General features: G+C 35.3%; 1 pseudogene; it reads right to left on the reverse strand.

Annotated features, from left to right (window-relative positions):
- Nucleotides 1-18,413, reverse strand: part of LOC120081007 (uncharacterized) — a 39,025-nt pseudogene extending 20,612 nt beyond the window's left edge.
- Between the last annotated feature and the right edge of the window lie 2,204 nt (nt 18,414-20,617).

A 20,617-nucleotide genomic window follows, 5' to 3' on the forward strand; every position in this document is an offset into this window, starting at 1 on the left:
CAAAATAGGTGTCGTCAAAAAACTTAACTAGAATGAAGATGAAAGTAATTTGTAACTCAATCTGACTATTTTTTTAGAAGAGAATTGATAGAAAAAGATTCTTGGAAAATCTTGTTACTAGGTTTAATCCTATCATTGTTCTTGAAAAATTACTTGAAAACTCAACATCCCACAATCCAATAAGGAAAGACGCTTAAAGACCCATATAACCAATTAACATCAATCATATCAATTAGTCTTAATCCAACTAAAAAACACTTCCATATAGCATTGATCATGTTCTTTTCTTAGATTGCTTTAAAGACAAGCGTTATCATGATTATGACATTCAAGAAATACATTAGAATGAATTTCAAGAATGGTTGAATGAATGTTCTAAATTAAGAAATTCAAGAGTTAAATTCGAAAAAAGTCCTAATTAACACAAGAAAACTTATTTTTTGTAACCTATTTTACCATTATGCAATAGTGCCAAGCAAGAATTACATTAAGAAATCAATAGAATCAAAGTGTCAATTATCCTCTTTTACTTTCTATTCAAATTCAGCCAAAGGACATTCAAGAATGTAGAAAGTTCAAGAAAACATATAAAAGTACTCAAGAATTTAAACCTAGAATTAAAATTTCCCAAGAAATACAATCACCTAACCATAGATTGAGAAGTCTTGAAAGAAATCCTTGAACAATTAATGCACAAAGAAGACTTGTGGAATTGTAAGAAATCTCTCAATACAAGAACAAATTCATGGAATTTCTCTAATTTTGGTCTAAGACTCTCTCTATCAACAAATGTGAATATTTCTCGTTTTTCCCTCTGCTAAAAATGAAAGAACAGGTTTTATATCTGCAGGTGTAGCGTTGTGATGCTAAGGCTAGTGTTGCAACCCTAAATCATTAAAAAGCCAAGAAGCGTTGGGCGAAGGTCTTGATGCTTGCTGACTACTGGGTTGTGCAAGGCGCGCGTACGTGAATGATTTCATCAATCTCCGGAGCGTTGCGACTCTGGGTGAAGTGTTGCAACGTTGCCCTGTTTTGCAGCAAATGGGTGTATTCTGTCCTTTAGCGTTGAGCTAGTGTCAGGCTTAGTTGTGTGAGGAGCGGTGCGACGCTCCAAGTATTGTTGAAGCTTGTTGATTTGTTCCTTTTGAGGGGCAAAGTGGTAATTTATCATGGTTTTTTTTTCTAAAGTTATTCTGTGGTTTAGTTTGGCTCGATTTAGCTCCAAATTCTTTAAAATAACTCCATTTGTGTTGGGCATGGAATTTACCTATAAAATAGACAATTTAAGCAAAGAATTGAATTATAATTGAGAGAATTAACATACAAAACATAACTCTTTTAAGATCTATCAAAATACCCCCAACTTAACTTTTGATCGTCCCGAGCAAGTTGAAAATTGAAGTATGCATACATTCAAGAAAATATGAATTGTTTTATTATTTATTTAAAGTTTCATTAATTTATTCAAGTTGGCACATTTTCATTCACACATTCAAATAGTTTATACATTCCATTGTCTTACACAATGAATTGATTCTCCTCTTTTCTCAACAATCAAGGAAGTAAGCATTTAAAGCAGTTAGAAATTTAAAGTTTTTTTAACAAAAGGTTGAAGCTTAGTTTGAAAAGAAAAAGTCTATTTCTTGCAAAGTCATAAAAGAAAAGACTACTAAGTTTTAGTTTACTTAAAAGCCTAAACTAATAGAAATGAGACATCCAACTCTCAATTGCTCTTCGCTCTATACTGGCCCGATTTAAGGTATACCTAACTTGCATTGGAGAGAGGCAATTCTAATACAAGGGTGTCTTTCTATACTCACACACACAAAAATGTAATTGACATTTATTTTACCTAGAGGGATAGCTTTTACACTCACACCGTCGGGAACCTATTGCTCTTTTCTCGTTGGCCTTCACTAGATCCGATGAAGTTAGCTCTTTTTACATCTATCCATGCACACACACATGTTAGTGAAGGTTATGTTAATTTTGCAAAATTGCTTTATTATTATTTTTTTTTATATATTCTAGAAACCTTTCTTTTAAAAGGCCCTATTTATTCCTTTTTGTCTAGATTTGCTATTCTAATAAGATGGTTATTCTTAGACCAAAGGTTGTTCTATCGGGGTAAAAAAAAAAAATTAAGTAGATATGACAGTTTTAAAAGTTTTAAGATTATAAATAAATCTAAAAAGCTAAGCATTCGTTTTTTTAATGAAATTATAAGGAAAAGAATTTTTTTTTTTTTTTGAAAATTGAGTTTCAAAATTTTGTTAGAAATTTTAAGAGTTCTAAAATTTTGTTTGTATTTTTACTTGAAAGAGTGTGTCATCAAAATTTCATTGATAAGAATCGAGAGATTATGTAAATCAAATGATGCATAAAACAAGGTGAATGAGATTCTTCTATTATGTGTTTTCATGCATTTATTGCATTTAAGGAAAAATGGTCTTTTGAAACATAAAGAATTCAATAGTCATGTTTTTCAAAGAATCAAAATTACGCTATCAAGATGAATCGGAGCCTCAAATTTATTCAAATATGTCAGATCAGAGTCGCAAAATTTATATAATCTGTCTAACTAATCAAAAATCTATTAACTTGAGCTCAGATGCTCAAGGATTCCAGACATGCATTTATGTGATTTTTTTTAGTAAGACTCATTTTTAAAGGTAATCAAAGAAACTTAAAAATACCAAAAACATGAAATGTTCTCCATCCCCAACTTAAAGATGGAACATTGTCCTCAATGTTTATAATAAGCAAATGAGTTCAAGGAACAAAAGTTAAAGGATGTATAGACAAACTTCCCTGGTTTTTATGGTTGATCATTTAGTTGCTTGAGAGAGAATTCCTTGCTTTTGTTTTGTTTTTCTTTGAAAACTTCTCTCTCCCTCTCTCTCTTTGTTATTGATAACTTGCAAAGAAAAGAAAAGGAATCAATTATTCTTCTTATTAGTAAAAAATGCAAAAATAAGAAAGAAAGAAAAAAAGATGAAAAAAAGGAAAAAAAAAAAAGAAGAAAATGTGTCCTGTCTTTGCAATTTTTTAGCGTCATTTGCTCGATGTTGGTGAAGAGGGGTGTCATGTGTATGAGGGATTAGTCAAACACAAGTTCAATTGGACTTGGTTTACATGTCCTTCATTGTAGATTTTGACTCATGTGCCCGTTCACCTTGAAGATTTTTTCTGTTTCAAGACTTTTTATCTCAATTGCACCATAAGAGAAAACATTAGTAATTTGAAAACGACCTAGCCATTTGTACGTGTTTTTTAGGCATCAATTGTAATCTAGAATTATAAGTCAAACTTTTTGTCCAATTTTGAAGTCCTTTCTTATTAAGCCTTTGTCATAAAAAGTTTTATTTTCTCTCTATAAAATTTTTAATTTTCATAAGCATCTTGTTTTAATTCTTTTAATTGTTGTAACTCTAGAAGTCTTTCCTTTCCGTCTTGGGCTAGATTCAAATTACATTATTTTACCGCCTAATACACTTTGTGTTTAACCTCTATTGGAAGATGGCATGCCTTGCCATATACAATTAAGTATGGGGTTGTGGTTCTATAAGCCCAAAGCGCATCATTAAGTTTAGAACTCCAATCTTTTCTTTTTCAAGTTTACAATCTTTTCTAAAATGTTTTTCACTTCTCAATTGGAAATTTCTGCTTGACCATTTATTTGAGGATGACACGGGGTTGCAAAATTGATAACTGGAAGAAATGTCAGTTATTATAAGCATTTTATATAGAATTATGAGGGCTAATAAAAAGAAAATGCGGTGATAATACTTAGAATTTGCGAAAAATTGAGTTTTACGTCGTTTAGCACCTAAATCCCCACTGACCCCAATATTATGTGTTACTTCGTGCCAAAATGTCTATTTTTGTAGCTATTGCAGGAATCAAATGCATGCGTTGGAAATAAGCAATTGCAGACAAACACATGCGCTGAAGCCAGGCAACTGCAAAGACAAACGCATGCGCTAAAAATCGAGCTATCGCGTAGACGAATGCATGCGGTGATCGCATGCGTCCATCGCATGGAAGTTGCAGTGATCAAATGCGCCCATTGCATGGAAGTTGCGGTGATCGAACGAATGCGGTGATCATTTTTAGATTGTGGCCACGGAGTGACAACCATAATAGAAGGGTGATCACAAGATGGGTAGAATACGTTGATACTTTAGTTAGATCAAGGTTGGACGCATACATTGGGAGTATCAACAAGATAAGACGATGTGACATTGCCCATACCGCGAGAAAGGCAGTAGTGAAACATAATGCAATCATGATAGCTTTCGGCGTTTAAACTCTTTAAATAGCCCCTTGGACCTTCATTTCAAAGCATCCGAACTTCTGTCTTAAGGAAGAGGTTTGCGATCACAGATGAGAGCATGAGTGAGATTTTCGATGAGAATTCTTCATCTCCACAAACCAGACCGAGTGACAACTGGAGCTTTCACTGGAGATAGAGCTCGAGAGAGACATCTCCAACATTCATTCATGGCACCATCGACAGCCTTGACGCAGAGTCTTTCATTTCTCCTCTAACCTCTATATTGTATTACATTTTAGCTTAAGATATTAAGACATTTTGTAATCAATGCTTATCTTGATTCCTTTAATGCCATTTTCTTCATCATCTTTATCTTTATCATCATTTACTTTCATCATTTATTTATTAATGGCAATCGCATACTTAATCGTGTAGCCTAGAGATAGGATGCATGTAACAACCCACCGAGAGGTGTGCGTTGTGCGAGTATAGTGAGTTAATCCTCTTTGCTTGGTGAAAAGGCTTGTAGCAACGCTTGTCTAGGAGTTGTTGCAATACTTGTCTATAAGTAATTAGCCGCGTCTAACTGCTTGAGAAGGTAAGAGATGGAACGCACTAAAGCAAAGTATGCATTGTTCCTAGAGATAGGCACAATCTTATGCTCAACACAACCATGCACTATAGAGATATAGTCATGCGGTTGACCACCGAGAGGTGTGCGATGCGTTAGTGTAACGAGCTGGGATTACTTGAGCGATTTAAGATAATAAACATTACTATGCGTTAACAATTGTTGTGTATCTACCAATTCTCATCGCAAGTCTCCTATTGCTCTATCTGTTTAGTTAGAAGTAGGAGTAGTGTGTATATCCATTAAAATTCTTCTTTTTACTTTTATTCATTGCCTTAAACGTATTACTTCAAAGCATTATTGAGTGACAAGTCCCTGTGTTCGACCTCGGATTACCCGAGAAACTTGTGTTTTCGTTATACTTGGCGAGAAGGCAAGAAAAGTTGTGATAGGAACGCATGGTCATTGCATACTAGATTAACGCATTTTCATTCCAACGCACCGTTGACGCATGGGCATAAACGCATAGCTTAAGCATGTACAACGCATGATTGCATGCAATAACCCCATCATCCGTCCCTTTTATTCCAACATGTTTTTGACATTGTTGTGGGGGACTTGGCAGCTAATGCTTTGTTAAGTTTTGTGTTTTCACAGGCACCATTTTAATCTTGGGCATATTGTAGCTTGTGCGACCACGCTGCAAACAATATTTGAAGTATAGGCGATGCGTCGAAGGTCAATATTAACCCTGAGATAGAAAGGTTATCTGTCGCTTGAGCTGGAAGCAGTTTTAGGCACATGTCAACCATCATGTGTCCAACAATTGCTGGAAGCTCTAATGGTCAGGGCGAGCCCCTTGACCGAAGCAGTTGAGAGCCATCTCCTGCATGGGAGACTCTTTGCAGTGACAACACTCCAATTTCTCTAGGGACGTCTTTTACTCTATCTTTACATTGCTTTCTTATTTTAGCTTATTAATTTTATTTATTTTTATTTTGGATATGCGGCTGCTTCCTTGGTTGCGTTTGCTCCTTGTAGGTGCGATAATAACTCTCCTTGGTGCGCAGTTACAATAAAAGAATCCTCCACATCCTTCAACGAATGGCTTCGATCTCATGACTTCCAACGCATTGTCACATGCGTTATTCTACTTAAGGTTCTTTTCTTGTTATCTTTTATGCATTATCCTTTTGAAATTCTTTCTTTCCCGATTGCGTTGTTTTGCGATGCATCTATGATGGTACAAATAATTCACCGCATTCGCTAACTAAGCATGGCAAGTCTTTCCTTACTTTTATTAGCTTTTTCAAAATTTGAAAGTCTAAGTTTTATTGCACGCAAACCTTTGTTCAAAATTTTGTTACCGCATTCCTGTGAATTTGCTTTTAGCTTGTGATTAGAATGCTGCCAACCTCTAAGTTTGGGGGTGGCAGCAGTCTTGGAGAATTACGTTCATTATATTGCAGTGATTCCTTCAAAACAAAAAAAAATGGGAATAATAACTCCGCCGTCAACGCAATAGGAAAACCCATGTTGATAAGAGTTAAGTTGAGAAAGGCACTTACTCGTAGTTAGATGTCTGCATGACACCCATGGAGGCAAGCCAAAACGAAGTTAAGTTGCTAGAATCAACGCATAAGCGCAACTTTTCTATCGGGTGCAAGTCAAATTAAGAAAGACATGAGTTGAGTTGAACATGGAACGCAACCGAAGTTGGACGCCCGCATGACACACGTTGGGGTTAGCCAAAATGAAGAGCGTAACTAGGATTCAATGCCGCATTCGAATAAGTAATCTCATAATCTTGAATTGTTTTGAACGAACGCATTCTCATGAGCTGAATGCAAAGTTGCAGAGAATGATTAAAAGGTTTTTGAGCAAAGGCTTGTCGGATTTAAACTTAGAAAAGATCTTTTTGAAGAAGCAGCCAAAGTGGAGGAGAGCATTGCATCCATGGTTAGAGGTACGAGTAAATTATATTCTGAGAGACTGGTCATCGCAAAGAAATGTCGGAAGGTGAGTTAAGAATTGCTTGAGTATAACGCATGCTTGAGAACAAGCATGATTCTAAGTTTGGGGGTGTGATAACTGGTAGAAATGCCAGTTATTATAAGCCTTTTATTTAGAATTATGAGGGCTAATAAGTAGAAAATGCGGTGATAATATTTAGAATTTACGAAAAATTGAGTTTTGCATCGATTAACATCTAAATCCTCACTGACCCCAATATTATGCGTTACTCCGTGCCAAAGTATTTATTTTTGTAGCTATCGCAGGAATAATATGCATGTGTTAGAAATAAGTAATCGCAGACAAATGCATGTACTGAAGCCAGGCAACCGCAAAGACAAACGCATGCATTGAAAATCGAGTTATCGCATACACGAATGCATGCGGTGATCACATGCGTCCATCGCATGGAAGTTGCAGTGATCATTTGGAGATTGCGCGGCCACGGAGTGACAATCATAATAGAAGGGCGATCGCAAGATAGGTAGAATGCGTTGATACTTCAGCTAGATCAAGCTCGGATGCATACCTTGGGAGTATCAATAAGATAAGACGATATGACATTGCCCATATCGCGACAAAGGCAGCAGTGAGACATAACGCAATCATGATAGTTGTCGGCGTTTAAACTCTTAAAATAGGCCCTTGAACCTTCATTTCAAAGCATCCGAACTTCTGTCTTAAAGTAGAGGTTTGCGATCATAGATGAGAGCATGAGCGAGATTTTCAGTGAGAATTCTTCATCTACACAAACCAGACTGAGTAACGACCGGAGCTTTCGCCGGAGTTAGAGCTCGAGAGAGACATCTCCACCATTCATCCATGGCACCACCCGCAGCCTTGACGCAGAGTCTTTCATTTCTCCTCTAACTTTTGTATTGTATTACATTTTAGCTTAAGATATTAAGACATTTTGTAATCAATGCTTATCTTGATTCCTTTAATGCCATCTTCTTCATCATCTTTATCTTTATCATCATTTACCTTCATCATTTATTTATCAAAGGAAATTGCATACTTAATCGTGTAGCCTAGAGATAGGACGCATGTAGCAACCCACCGAGAGGTGTGTGTTGTGTGAGTATAGTGAGTTAATCCTCTTTGCTTGGTGAAAAGGCTGTAGCAACGCTTGTCTAGGAGTTGTTGCAATACTTGTCTATAAGTAATTAGCGTGTCTAACTACTTGAGAAGGTAATAGATGAAAAGCACTAAAGCAAAGTATGCATTGTTCCTAGAGATAAGCATAATCTTATGCTCGACGCAACCATGCACTATAGAGATATAGTCATGCTGCTGACTACCAAGAGGTGTGCGAGGTGTTAGTGCGACGAGCTAGGATTACTTGAGCGATTTAAGATAATAAACGTTACTATGCATTAACGATTGTTGTGTATCTACCAATTCTCATTGCAAGTCTCCTATTGCTCTATCTGTTTAGTTAAGAGTAGGAGTAGTGTGTATATCCATTAAACTTCTTCTTTTTACTTTTATTCATCGCCTCAAACACATTACATCACAAACATTATTGAGTGACAAGTCCCTGTGTTCGACCTCGAAGTACCCGTGAAACTTGTGTTTTTATTATACTTGGCGAGAAGGTAAGAAAAGTTGTGATAGGAACACATGGTCATTGCATACTAGATTAATGAATTTTCATTCCAATGCATGATCGCCGATGCATGGGCATAAACGCATAGCTTAAGCATGTACAACGCATGATTGCATGCAATAACCTTATCATTCGTCCCTTTTATTCCAACAAAAACGATGGTGAATCCATATTTTCTCAATAATGTCTCTATGGTCTTATTGCAAAAATGTGTTAATTGGTCGCTTATGATGGCCCTAGGAATTCCAAATCTAGGAAAGATATTATTTTGAGAAATTTTGAAACAATAGAAGAATCATTTATTCTAGTGGGGATTTCCCCAACCCACTTGGAAACATAATCTACTCCAAGAAAAATGTACAAATAACCAAATGAAGAAGGAAATGGACCCATGAAATCTAAACCCCACATGTCAAATATTTCACAAACAAGAATGGAATTGAGAGACGTTTCCTTTCTGACAAAGATCCAGATTTTTGACAATTTTCACAAGACTTGCAATATGCATATGAATTAGAAAAAAGAGAACTCAAAAATAGTCCCGAATAAAATTTTTTTTCTAGTAGTTCGTTTTTGACTAAAATAACCTCCACATGCATGCTCATGACAAAACGACAGAACATACTCAGGACACATCTCCTAATGATTTGATATGAAAAAAATTTTCATATATAAGGAGGATCCCATACAAAGTATTTAGAGTCACTTTTTAGTTTAGACACTCTAAATGAAGACATGTTAAAGGGAAACTTACTAGTCACAAGGTAATTTACATCGGCGTACCATGGTAGGATAATAATTACCTTAAAACGTGTTCCTTAGGAAAGTCTTCTCTAATTGGAATTAACTCTTCTTCTTGCATGATTCGACTTAGGTGGCCAGCCACTGAATTCTCGGATCCTTTTCTATCTTTGATAGTCAAGTTGAACTCTTGCAAAAGAAGGATCCATCTTACAAGTTTGGGCTTGGATTCTTTCTTCGTCATGAGGTACCTAAGAGCAACGTGGTCAGTATAAATAATTATTGGAAAATCGAGAATGTAAGATCTGAATTTATTTAAAGAAAAAATATTGGAAAGAAATTCTTTTTTTTGTGGTTGAATAATTGATTTGAGATGAATTGAGAGTTCTAGATACGAAATAGATCATATGGCACTTCTTGTCCAAATCTTTGTCCTAATACTGCCCCTACTACTAGGTTTCTAGCATCGCATATGATCTCAAATTGCAAGTCCCATTGGAGTGGTTGAAGGATTGGAGTTGATGTCAACTTCTCTTTGAGTGTGTCAAAGGCTTCCTTGAATCCATCATTGAAATCAAATGTGGCATCTTTTTGAAGTAGGCTTGATAATGGAAGTGTAATTTTTGAAAAGTCTTTAATGAACCTCTTGTAGAATCTTGCACTACCAAGAAAAGAGCGCACTTCCCTAATGTTTTTAGGATAGGGAAGGTTAACAATAATATTTATTTTTGTCTTATCAACTTCTATGCCTTTAGAAGATACAAGGTGTCCTAAAACAATTCTGTGAGAAGCCATGAAGTGACATTTGTCATAATTCAAAACTAAATTTGTTTCTATGCATCTTTTCAAAATCAAACTCAAATTGTGCAAACAATCTTCAAAAGAATTACCATACACAGTGAAGTCATCCACGAAAATTTCTATGCACTTTTTTACATAGTTGGAGAAAATGCTCATCATGCATCGTTGAAACGTACCTACGGCGTTACCTAGCCCAAATAGAATTCTTCTAAATACATATGTACCATATGTGCATGTGAAAGTAGTCTTTTCTTGATCTTCCTGTGCTATTGGTATTTGATAAAATCCAGAGAAACCGTCAAGAAAACAAAAAATGTGGCTTCTCGGCTAGCCATTCAACCATTTGTCAATAAAAGGAATAGGAAAGTGATTTTTTTTTTGTTATCTCGTTGAGCTTTTTGAAATCTATACACATTACCCAACCATTTTACACTCTCATTGGAATCATCTCACCTTTTTCATTTTTTACAATGATCATTTCGGTTTTCTTTGGTACCACAGGTATCGGACTTACCCATTGGCTATCTGAGATTGGGTACATTATTCCGACTTCAAGTAACTTGAGGATTTCCTTGTGAATAATTTCTTTCATGGTTAGATTTAGTTTTCTTTGAGGTTGAAAGGTTGCCTTGGCTTCATCCTCTAGAACAATTATGTGCATGCAAAGGGAAGGGCTTATCCCTTTGATATCATCCAAACTCTAACCAATTTCTTTCTTGTGGTCCTTCAATGTTTCTACTAGTGAGCATTCTTGAGAAAATGTGAGTTCTCTAGATATGATCACAAGAAAGGCTTTTTCTTCTCCTAGGAAAACATATTTGAGGTGAGAAGGGAGAGCCTTAGGCTCGATCCCTTGTACCTGAGATTCTACAACATCATTATTAGAAGAATTATCATTAAAAAAAAATCATTAGAAGTAAACAAAGAGTCATTCAAAAAGTCATTGTCATCAAGATCAATGGAGGGGGCAACCAAACAATCCAAATTTTTCATCAATAGAAAACAACAAATCATCAAATATGTCACATATATCTATGGAACAAAGAGACAAATACTCCTCTGAAAATTTCATGGCATCATAAATGTTGAAAGACTTTATCTCTCCATCAAATTCTACTGATAAAGACCCCTTATCTACATCAATAATAGTTTTTGATGTTTTCATGAAGGGTCTACCAAGTAAAATTTTAGAAGAAAAAGTAGAGTATGGTTCATCCATTTTCAAAATATAAGAATCGATTGGAAAGGTTAATTCACCAACTCACAATAAAACATCCTCTACTATGCCTAGGGGTTGTATGTATGATGTATCGACTAGTTGTATGAAAACATTCGTTTTTTGTCGACTATTCAATTTAAGGTCTTCATAAACATGAAAAGGCATAACGTTTATTGAAACACCTAAATCTAGCTTAGTATGAGTAATAATTCTATCTCCTATTTTGCTTGGCAAGGTAAACATTCTCGGATCTCTACATTTTTGGGGCATATCCTTTTTTAACAAAGTAGAGAATTCTTGCTAACAGATACTCTCTTCTCTTCCTTCCCTTTTCTTTTCTTAGTACACAAATTTTTTAGAAATTTAGCATAGATATTTGGTGAATGGCATTAAGCAAATGGATGTTATGTTAATTTGTACATTTTTTGAACTTCTCAACAAGCCCTAGGTCGGTATCTTCTACCTTAGGTCTTGCTAATCTACTAGGAAATGGTGCCTTAGGTACATACGACTCTACTTTAGGAGGAGAGTAATCACATGCCTCGGAAAAAATATGAGTCTCCTTTGGTTCACTTACCTTGCTATCTTACCGCTTCTGAGAGGGATTGTGTTTACATTTGCATGCTCCGATTGAGCGAGAATATTTTTGGATGATTTACTCTTAAGCTTGTTTACCACAGTTGCAAGTCGGGTGATTTGTATGCCCAAGTTTGAGAAGCCTTGTCTAGTCTCTTGTTGAAAGGATTTGGTGTCTTGTTGAAGTTGTTTGGTTTCTTGTTGAAGTTGTATATTGTCTTTTTGTAAATTGTGGAGTTCCTGTTGAAATTTCAAAGAGTGGTCAGTAAGGGATTTCACTACATCCTCGAGAGACATACCTGAGGAGCTTGAAGAAGATTGATTTCGGTTCTCGTATTGCCCTTTAGATCCCCATTTGAAATGGGGATGATCTCGCCACCCTTGGATATAAGTTTGCCCGTGGGGGTCATACTTCCTTTGGAAACCTTCTATTGCATTCACTTGAGGTTGACCTTGCAGCCAAGTTTTGGAAGCATGTACAACCATACCACATGCTCCATATGTTTTAATTTGGGAGAGTCTACCTTGAGAGACCTGAGTAAAAAGGGAAACTAGATTAGATACTTGAGTTCTCAACTCACTAACTTCTTTAATTGAACAACATCGTATTCAAGAGTCCTTGATCCAAAATTATGTGAATTCTTCGCCATGGTTGATATTAGCTCACTAGCTTAGTGGGCAATTTATCAGCTAGAGCTCCACTGGCAGCCACATCAATGTTCCTCTTCTCAGATGGAAGCAATCCTGAATAGAAATACTGGATAAGGTATTGGCTGGAAATTTGATGATGGGGAAAGAAAGCACAAAGTTTCTTATACCTTTCCCAATACTCATGTAGGGACTCTCCTACCAATTACTTTATTCCATATATTTATTATCTAATATTATTGGCCTTAGATGCAGGGAAAAATGTTTCTAAAATTTTTTTTCTTAAAACCATTCCATGTGGTAATCGATCCCCCCGGTAAGTAGTAAAGCCAATCATTGGCCACATCCTCCAAGGAGAAGGGAAAGGCCCTAAGATTAAGTTATTCTTGCATTTCCCTGTGTAGGCGCATACCATCACATACAAAATGGAATTCTTTCTTGTGTTTATGTGACTCCTCTCCTGGATTACCTCGAAAAGTGAGTAAAAGATGAACTAAACCGAGCTTCAATTCAAAAGGTGCTGTAGTCCCCTTATAAAATATACATAACGGTTGTTGAGCGTAATCCAATTTGGCAAGCTCTCTAAACTTTTGCTCTCTTGCTTCACCCATAGTGTTTGTCTGTGTTGGTTCCACTTCTTCACTCGATTCTTCAAATTCTTCTTCTTCTCTTTTTGTTCTTTCCTTTCATAGTCTCCTCTCCTCACGATCAATATGTATAATAAAATCACAAAGCACACTCCGAAAGGAGCAGGTCATGCACAAAATGAACGTTTAATCAAACTAACTATTTTTTCTTTTATGTTTTTGTTATTTTTTTTCATTCTTAAAAAGGAATTTAAGGATTCTAAAAGGCCAATTGTACAGCTTCCTGGCAATGGCGACAGTTTGATCGGTGCAAAATAGGTGTCATTAATTCTATCTTACCCAAGAAAATGAAATTTATAATGCTCAACAACTACTAAAACTAATATGTAGTTAAAGTGAAAGTAGGAGGTCGATCCCAAGGGAACCTCTATTAATTGGCCAAAAATAACTTTGGATTAAAAAAGAGAGCAATTTCTTCTTCTTTTTTTTTTTTTTGGCAATTTGTAACTCAATCTTACAATTTTTTTAGAAGAGAATTGATAGAAAAAGATTCTTGGAAAATCTTGTTACTAGGTTTAATCCTATCATTGTTTTTGAAAAATTACTTGAAAACTCAACATCCCATAATCGAATAAGGAAAGACCCTTAAAGACCCATAAAGACCCATATAGCCAATTAACATGCATCATATCACTTAGCCATAATCCAAATAAAAAAACACTTCTATATAGTATTTATCATGTTCTTTTCTTAGATTTCTTTAAAGACAAGGGTTATCATGATTATGACATTCAAGAAATGTAAGAGTATATCATCATGCAGCGGAAATAACAAGGATCAATAAGCATTCTAATTCATTAATTTTGGAAGAAACTAAAGCATGCTCATCTAATATAAGAGGGTTTGTAGTCATACATTTGTAGAACTCTTCAAGATCTTAATCCTCAGTAGTTGTCTTCTCCAAAACTCACGGTGAATCACCTGAAGATCTTCCCCACTATCCTCTTAGAGCTTTAGAACGAGTTGTAGGACTCAAGAACAAGTTGAATGGACGAAAAATAGGAAGAAACTCACTGCTATAAAACCACTTGAAGAACTTTTCTTCTGCCCGAATTTTTTCAGTAAAAATCCTTTGAATACATTCCTCAATTCCACTCCAATCTTCTTTATTTAGTGCAGGTGAACATGCAAAGAAGATGGCTGCATGAGATGTAGCTCATGCTTGGAGTAATTGAGGAAAAAGTAAATGGTTTATAAGTGAGCTAGTTGAAGATGGTAATGGAAAAAACCATTTTCCCATTTTGTGCATATTTTTGTAATTTTCTATTTTTTCCAAAAAACCCAAATGATTTCAATAAATTAATTTGATTTTAAAACTGAAATTATTATTCATTTTATAAAATTAATTTTCTAATAAAAATTAATAATTAATCATTTAAATAATTCTAATTAATTTAATATCTAATATTAAATTAATTTTTACACAAATCCATCTTCATATTTAAATCATATTTGAATATAAATTCTCTTATTCTGTTTCATTATAATTTGAATGTTTCAAATTAACTTATCATGCTACTCTAAAGCTTATCTATTTATGAGCTAGTAGGGGGACCTCGCGGACCTACAGATCATGGGCTCCAACGATCTGAAATTAATTGGCTAAGCTCATTATATCAAATTAATCCCTATTTGTTAACTAATGAGTCACTCCACTATAGCCCATAGTTGAACTCCCCTCAGTGTAGATATATTATGTCCACTTGATATAACCATAATCAGTAAGTCGATCCTTCACAGGTTTTTCGTAATCACAGTTGGGTTAAGATTACCATTTTACCCCTATGAATATATCTTGTTCCTTAAGTTCCTATTGATACTCTAATGAACAATTTTGATTCATAATCCCTATGAATCAAGTACTTTCTCTATCATGAGAAGGTAGGGCCCCGATTATTCAATACCTGAAATTAGTACATAAGAGAACAACCTATTTGCTAACCCTAAATCGGGTAGGAGTGAATTCCATCTTGCAGGGCTATGTCCCCAGCTTTTCATTCAGTTTTATCCCCAAAATGGGAGGCTTATTGAGGAGTGCTATTGGACTACTCTCACCCTTGCAGATCAAAGGATAATCCCGAACAAACAAGAGTTCATAGGTAGCTCGGGATTAAGATTGAGTTAACCTAGGTTACTTTATAAATGAAATAGTCAGTTTTAATAGTAAACGATCGTTATAAAGAAAAGTGACTATTTTCGTGCTCCCGTCTATATACAAACTCATTGCATAGGATGCCCCCACTCACATGTCTCAACATGAATGATCTGTGGATCACATCATTTGTCGCAATTTACAACTCATTGCATAGGATGCCCCCACTCACATGTCTCAACAAGAAGCGTTGGGTGAGGGTCTTGATGCTTGGCTGATGCTAGGTGTTGCAAGGCGCACGTGCGGGCGGACGATTTCGTTAATCTCCGGAACGTTGCGACTCTGGGTGAAGGATGCCCCCACTCTGGGTGCGGGCGTCCTGTTTTGCAACAAATGGGTGCATTCTGTCCTTTAGCATTGAGCTAGCAGCAGGCTTAGTTGTGTGAATAGCATTGTGGCACTCCGAGTATTGCTGAAGCTTGTTGATTTGTTCCTTTCAAGAGGCAAAGTGGTAATTTATCATGGTTCTTCTTCTAAAGTGATTCTTTGGTGTAGTTTAGCTTGATTTAGCTCCAAATTCTTCAAAATAACTCCATTTGTGTCAGGAAAAAAATTTACCTATAAAATACAAAATTTAAGCAAAGAATTGAAATATAATTGAGGAAATTAACATACAAAATATAGCTCTTTTAAGACCTATCAACTAGAGTCCAAGAATGACACTCGAAAGTGGTTTTTTAAAGAATCTAACACAATAAATAATAATAAGAAAAATAATAATTAAGCAATGATAACCTTTTTGAATGTTGAAGTTTTCTCAAAAATGTTATATTATGCTAATTTGTTTAGGGGAAAAATATCTTTCGGTCTAATTTCTAGTTAGTTCTTAGATTTCAAAATATTACACATTTAGTCCTTAAATTTTGAGTTTGGTTTCAATTTAGTCTTTAGGTTTCAATATGCTACAATTTTATCCTTGATCTTTGAATTTGACTTCAATTTGGTCTAATGTTTCAAGATTTACACTCCTAACTTCAATTTTTCTTTAAATACTCAATTTCCATCTTTAGAGCTATTTTATGTTAATAAATTAAAAACCATTAACATAATTATAAATAATTAAGTTTCACTATTTTTATCACTTTTAAAATTAAATATAAAATTCTACTTCATAATTAATTTTAATTAATTAATAGAAATTGACGTCATTATTGGAAGTGAGTATTTAATGAAAAAATCAAGTTAAAAATGTAAAATCTTGAAATCCATAGACCAAATTGAAACAAAACTTAAATCTCAAGGGTAAAACTATAATATTTTGAAACTTAGGGACTAAATTGAAACAAAACTAAAAATTTAAGGACTAAATGTGTAATATTTTAAAATGTAGGGATCAAATAGAAACTAAAGCAAAAACCTAGGGATAAAAATATATTATTATTATTTTTTTAATTATGATTTCTTTGTAAGTGGCGTGGTTAATTGGAACACAAATATAAAGGTAATACGTGTTAACTTTGGAACACAAATATAAAGGTAGTACGCGTTAACTTTTAACAAAAAAGAAAAAAAAAAGGGGAATTCTTTTACTTCAATTGTTTTTTTAAGTTATTATAAATAAATGGTTTTTAAAACTTCTTGTAGTGTTATTTATGGAAAAAATCGAGACGTATCTTTTTACCTATTATCGTCTCTTCAATGAAACAAAGATGATTAAATTTATTAAAAAAATATAAATTAAAGCATCTTTGTCTGTTAAAGGGACGAGGATGTCGCAGGATACTTAAGAAAATGATATATTAAGCTTAGAATTTGAGCCAATAATCTCCTAAGGGTTTGTCTATACATGGTCCTGACCACAAAAAGATTTTATTAGTTACAAAATTAAAAATTTAAGTTTCAATTAGACATAAAATTAAAATTCATTTCTAATTAAATAATTATTTTTTAAAAAGAATTTGAATATATTTTAAACTTATTAGACCCAGATTTAAAAATTTATGGATTTGTTAGACAATTTGAAAGGATTTGTTAGACACGAAATTAAAAGCTTTGTTCCAAATATATTTACACAAAATATCTTTTTACAGAAGAATATGGGGTATAAATACAGTACTGAGAGACGAAAAATAGATGCTAAACAAACTCAACAAACTCAACAAACCTAAACTGTCTCTATCTACACAACTAAATATATTGATACATTCACACCCTCCCTCAAACTCAAGGTGGTAAAGTAGGAATCAACTTGAGTTTGGTAAGCAACTGGAGGAAGTGCACAGGGAATAAAGCTTTGGTGAAAATATTAGCCGGTTGCTCAATAGTGGATACAACTCGTAAAAGAAGGGTCTTACTCTGAGATGATGTTGAACAAAGTGACAGTCATTCTCAATATGCTTGGTGCGCTCATGACAAACACCATTGCGAGCAATTTGGATGGTACTACGATTGTTACATGAAGGATAGTTTCAGATGATTGAGGAACTCCCATATCAATAAGAAGCTAGTGGAGCCACAAGAGCTCGAATGTAGCATCAGCCAGAGCACAATGTTCAAATTTCGTACTAGAACGAGAGAACCATACTCTGTTTCTTACTTCACCAAGAAATGAGGGAGTCACCGAGGTAGAAGTAGTAACCTGAGGTAGAACGCCTGTCAGTAGGATCACTAGCTCAATCAACATCAGAGTAGCCGAATGAGACCAGAGGGAATAGAATTGAAGGCCATGTCCCAGAGTCCATTTGACATAATGAAGAATACGAAGAACAATAGTAAAGTGAATGGTTCGAGGGGCAGCCATGAACTAACTTACAATGTGAACAATATATGCAATGTTTGGATAAATGATGGTTAGATAAATAAAACTGCCAATAAGTTGACGGTAGAGACTGGCATCTTCAAAAGGAATTCCATCAAACGGAGTGAAGCGAACATTGGGATCAAGTGGTGTTGGGCTTGTAGCAGAGTCAGTGATCCTAAAGTGCACTAATAAATCCAAGGCATATTTCACTTGAGACAATGAGTTACCAACATAGCTCATAGATACTTCAAGACCAAGGAAGTAACTAAGCGAACCCAAATCCTTCATCTCAAAGTACTCACCAAGGTAGCGTTGTAGATTAGAAATAGCCTGAGAATCATCCCTCGTAATAAGCATATCATCAACATACAAGAGAAGAAGAACAATACCATGATCCGTCTTACGCGTAAAAACTGTCATGTCATGAGCATTTGATGTATATCGAAGTTGAACAATGGTGGAACTGAAAGTTGCAAAACAGGCTCCCGAGGCTTGCTTCAATTCATACAATGCTCGATGAAAGAGACAATAATTTCTGAGATGAAGAAGAGACATCTGAAGGCGGTTGCATATAGACTATATCAAATAATGCTCCATTAAGGAAAGCATTCTCGACATCCATCTGAAAAAGCGGCCACTGTTTGGCAGCAAAAAATTCTAAGAGACTTTGAACATATGTCATCCGAGCCACATGAGCAAAAGTCTCTTCATAATGGATCCCATACTTCTGAGCGTAGCCTTTTGCGACTAGTCGAGCTTTATAACGCTCAATAGAACCACCAGAGTGAGTCTTGATCATATAGACCCACCTGCAACCAATGGATTTCTTACCAGGAGGCAAGTCAAAATAGTTCAAGGTGTACATCTTGTCTAAAGCCTGGAGTTTTTCATTCATAGTTTGCTGCCACACAGGTGGTTAGTATTCGCCTCATGAAAAGAGGTAGGTTAAACTAAGTAACTGAAAGTGGAAAAACAATGAAAATCTCGAAGATGAGTGGGAGGGCACCTTACCCAAGTGGAGGGTCGTATAAGGAAGCAGGATCAGGAGCAAGTCCAAACTCCAAAGTGAAGGAAATCGAACACAAGGATTTCCATGAGCAACAGAATAGATCATTTCAAATTACAATCATGTATGAACATTACAAATTATAGTCGTAAACAGAGACAGATGGTTATGCGTTCATTACAGATATTACAACATGAAAACTACAAATGAACAAGGAGACAAGCTACGAATGTTTGTCGACTCGTCTCCATGGCCCTTGCTCATGAATTCTCAAACACAGCAACCTCGAACGCTCGAACAACACGACCACTATACAGCACGAACACCGCGCACTCGTCCTCTATGATCGCCTCAGTCACAAACACCCCAACTGCACGAACGCCCTCTGCAGAACCTCGACGGCGTCGAGTTGAGTATGACACCACCAAGAAGGCTACCTTGGTATTCTTGGTGTGAGAATCTAGAGGGTGGACTTTGTGTGGACTTGGATTGAGGTAGAAGAAGGAGGAATCAACAATCATGTACACGATTGTGCAAGTGGGAGATGGATAAAACTTATCGCATAGGTTGATGCCCAATCGTTTAGAAAAAGTTAAGCGATCATCTAGCAAAAGATAACCGATCGTTTAGCTCATCACTTAGTTCCGTGTTTGTCACTTACAAAACACTACATGATCTTCTAGCTCACTCAAGCTGTCATTTTGTAAATCGTATTTACTTGACAACTTTCGTTCCGTGAGATTTCGATTGAGAAAAATCTCCAAAGCAATTTATGACAAAAAAACTTTCTAAAATTAGGTAAACAATTTTTCTTTTATCTCACGATTACTATGAGCCATCAATAACCTCCCACTCATTTTTTTTATTAGAGAAAAAGATTTAATTATCCAATAATTAATATTATTTTAAATATAAATGTTAACTAACTTATCATACTATATTTATAACCTATAGTTTAAATATTTCATCTCATGAAACATATAAACTATAGTTCTTTTTCTATTCCATGGTACTTAATATAAATCTCATTTATATTAATCCTCCACTAGATGTATCTCACACATCATACTGATCATATCATATATAATCAAATTACCTCTTGGCAATTTGAACATTTCAAATGAACACCAAGAACTGATCCTCAACTGAATCCATTGAGTTACCAAGGGGAACTTATGGATCTGTAGTTCGAGGTACGTGAATAACTGAGTAAACTCTTTTATCACAGGATGCACCATCCGTTAACTACCAGATACTCCACTAAAGACTGATAGCTGAACTCTCCTTACCACAGATATATTATTTTTCCATCTTAACTAATTAGTAGTGCGACAACCCTTCACAGATCGCTCGTAAGTACAGTTGGCCAATAACCGTTATGCCCCTGTAGTTACATCTAACTCCTTAAGTACCACTAATCTCTTTAATGAATATAAGTCATAGTCCTACTATGATTGAGTCATCTCTTCCAAGGAGAAGCTGTGGCCACTATGTTCAAGCCCCAAAATAAGCCCTTAAGGGAGCAATCTCTCTACTTATCCCTGCTTCGGGAAAGGAGTGAATTCCATCTTGTGGATTGAGTTCCCAACTCCAAGATCAGACAAGTCCCCAAAAAGGT

Source organism: Benincasa hispida, chromosome 5, assembly GCF_027475165.1.
Source record: "Benincasa hispida cultivar pf3 chromosome 5, pf3_genome.v1.1, whole genome shotgun sequence".
Taxonomy (NCBI): Eukaryota; Viridiplantae; Streptophyta; class Magnoliopsida; order Cucurbitales; family Cucurbitaceae; genus Benincasa; species Benincasa hispida.